Source organism: Schistocerca piceifrons, chromosome 11, assembly GCF_021461385.2.
Source record: "Schistocerca piceifrons isolate TAMUIC-IGC-003096 chromosome 11, iqSchPice1.1, whole genome shotgun sequence".
NCBI lineage: Eukaryota > Metazoa > Arthropoda > Insecta > Orthoptera > Acrididae > Schistocerca > Schistocerca piceifrons.
In genome coordinates, this window is record NC_060148.1 from 4,838,112 (window position 1) to 4,841,430 (window position 3,319).

At 42.2% G+C, this 3,319-nt stretch overlaps 1 non-coding gene across 1 annotated transcript; it reads left to right on the forward strand.

Annotated features, from left to right (window-relative positions):
• Positions 1-1,668: 1,668 nt before the first annotated feature.
• Trnap-cgg lies at positions 1,669-1,743 on the forward strand. Its single transcript has one exon. It is a non-coding gene; the product is annotated as a tRNA-Pro (tRNA).
• The last annotated feature ends 1,576 nt before the right edge of the window (positions 1,744-3,319 follow it).

Here is a 3,319-nt window from a genome sequence, read left to right on the forward strand (position 1 = left end):
TGAAACGTGATGGTACGCATTTCTCCTCCTTACACGAGGCATCACATCAACGATTCACCAGGCAACGCCGGTCAACTGCTGTTTGTGTCTGAGAAATCGGTTGGAAGCTTTCCTCATGTCAGAACGTTGTAGGTGTCGCCACCGGCGCCAACCTTGTGTGAATGCTCTGGAAAGCTCATCATTTGCATAGCATCTTCTTCCTTTCGGCTAAATTTCGCGTCTGTAGCACGTCATCTTCGTGGTGTAATGTATGAAATATCCACTTGCAACCTTAATTTTAGTATCTTCGCAGCTCTTCACATATGACATAATTTTCTTTTCATGTGACATGCGCTTATTACTTCCACTTTCTACAACAAACGTGTTCTCTATTTCATCAGTCTTCTTCTTTTGCTTTTCTGTCACGAATACTTCTGAAAGAAAAACTGTCTTTGGTACTTTTTTGATCTTCACATGTTCCTCATTGTAATAACACTTTTCAGCTGGATGACTTCTGTTTTTGTAATACTTACATGGAGGCAGTTCCTTTACAGCCCAACACTCTCCCAGATGATATTCACCACATGTAGAGCTCTGTGTTCTGTCCTTGTTATCACCAAGTTTCTTTTTAAACTCGCTTACGTATTAACCTGAACCTCAACATCCAAAGCACTTCACTGATTTATCATTTTTCTTATTCTGATCTTTCTTCTTGTAGGCTTGGCTTTGAATGCAACACGTATCTCTCCTTTGTTTTTCTTCATTTTATGTTCTTATGACTGAAGTCATGGTTTTGTTTCCCAATTTTTTCTCCTCATTACTAGTCGAATCTGAAGTACCTCGAAATAATTGTTACTATTCTCGTGATCAGTGTTGATTTCGTGAATATTATGCCCCAGGCGGTTCAGTCTGAATAATAGGGTTTGCACTTTAGCAACGTTTGACATCATATCCAGATTTCTGTCATATTCAAAAGCATAGAACTCTCCAAATAATCGAGTCTTGTGTTGGCCTGCATTCTTCTGGAATGTCTTGGTAAGTGTATCATACATTTCCTTACACATTTCGCAGGTAAGGGCGTGGGTTATAACATTGATACCTATAGTTCTCAAAACATAGTATTTTGCAAGTGTGTCTTTTTGTTCCCACTCGGACTTCTTTTTTTCATTTTCAGGTTTCTTTATATTGCCGGTAATATATCCACCAAGGCCTTCTCTCATACCGAGCGAGGTGACGCAGTGGTTAGCACACTGGACTCGCATTCGGTAGGACGACGGTTCAATCCCGCGTCCGGCCATCGTGATATAGAAACTTCCTGGCAGATTAAAACTGTGTGCCCGACCGAGACTCGAACTCGGGACCTTCGCCTTTGCGGGCAAGTGCTCTACCAACTGAGCTACCGAAGCACGACTCACGCCCGGTACTCACAGCAAAGGTCCCGAGTTCGAGTCTCGGTCGGGCGCACAGTTTTAATCTGCCAGGAAGTTCCATATCAGTGCACACTCCACTGCAGAGTGAAAATCTCATTCTGGAAACATCCCCCAGGCTGTGGTTAAGCCATGTCTCCGCAATATCCTCTCTTTCAGGAGTGCTAGTTCTGAAAGGTTCGCAGGAGAGCTTCTGTAAAGTTTGGAAGGTAGGAGACGAGGTACTGGCAGAAGTAAAGCTGTGAGTACCGGGCGTGAGTCGTGCTTCGGTAGCTCAGTTGGTAGAGCACTTGCCCGCGGAAGGCAAAGGTCCCGAGTTCGAGTCTCGGTCGGGCACACAGTTTTAATCTGCCAGGAAGTTTCATATCAGCGCATACTCCGCTGCAGAGTGAAAATCTTATCCTGATTTAGGTTTCCCGTGATTTCCCTAAATCGCTCCAGGCAAATGCTGGGATAGTCCCTTTGAAAGGGCACGACCGACTTCCTTCACCATCCTCCCCTAATCCAATGAGACAATGAGCTCGCGGTTTGGTCTCTTCACCCAAGCAACCCAACCAACCAAGGCCTTCTCTCATGAACATTACATTTATTTCCAGATCCCGTAACGGAAAACTTGCAGCGTCTTTTAATTTCGGCACACTGCTTAGTGTTGTATCTTCTGCTGACGCTTCGACGCACAATATGCAGATCTTCTTACACGAAAGAGCATAATCTTTTTACGCTTGTAATTTAAAACATTTTACTTCGCCAGATTTCTTGCGCTACTGGGTCCATAACTTGTCAAGATAACTCGTAAAATTCTGAGGATTGTCTTTTAATTTCTATTTTATGGAATTACATAAAACCACATAAACAGCAACCAACAAAGGTCTTACATTAACGCACACAGACCGTGTCGATTGCTGTTAACCATGTTTGTAAATCTCCACATCTGGAACCGAGAGAGGTGGCACAGTGGTTAGAACACTGGACTTGCATTCGGGAGGACGGCGGTTCAAACCCCCGTCCGGCCATCCTGATTTAGGTTTTCCGCTATTTCACTTCAGGCAAATGCCGGGATGGTTTCTTTGAAAGGGCACGGTCGATTTCCTCCCCCATCCTTCCTAATCCGAACTTGTGCTCCGTCTCTAATGACCTCGTTGTCGAAGGGACGTTAATCACCAATCTCCTCTTCCAATTCTACATTTCGATCGGACCGGATATTTGTCCCACGAAGCCGTCACTTTATCCACCGTTTTTTTTTTTTTTTTTTTTTTTTTGTCATCTCAGAATCGTATTCTTTACAAGGATAATTCATGTGGTTCATTGCACATTTGAAGTAGTATTCGTTTTTCTCGCACTATCAAGGCATAATCTGCATAAAGAAAAACGTTTGACATAGTGTTTTTTTTGTGTTTTAATACCTTTTTGTATGTGTTGCCTTTAGTCGGGATAATGTCATTCATACAGGTATTACACTTCTTTCTTTACTAACATTTTTTCTGTTATTGTTTCACCCGTATTTTTCATAATTTTTGCTTCTTTTTACAGGCTTCTTATGACCGTTACTAATTTGCTGAAATATCTAGTGTTTTGCATTGTAGTGCAGATTTTGTTTCTGTTAACATTGCCAAATGCTGTAACCAAATCTAAAAACACAAAGAAAGTAAGGATAATAACACCATGAGTCACAATTTTTTCGTGTGATTCAATGAAACAAGAAAAAATGGTGACTAAAAGTGTTATCATTTGCACTTCTTGCTTATTGAATACAGCAGGTTCACAGTGCAAAATATGGATAAAACTAAATCTATAATGAGATTTTCACTCCGCAGCGGAGTGTGCGCTGATATGAAACTTCCTGGCAGATTAAAACTGTGTGCCCGACCGAGACTCGAACTCGGGACCTTTGCCTTTCGCGGGCAAGTGCTCTA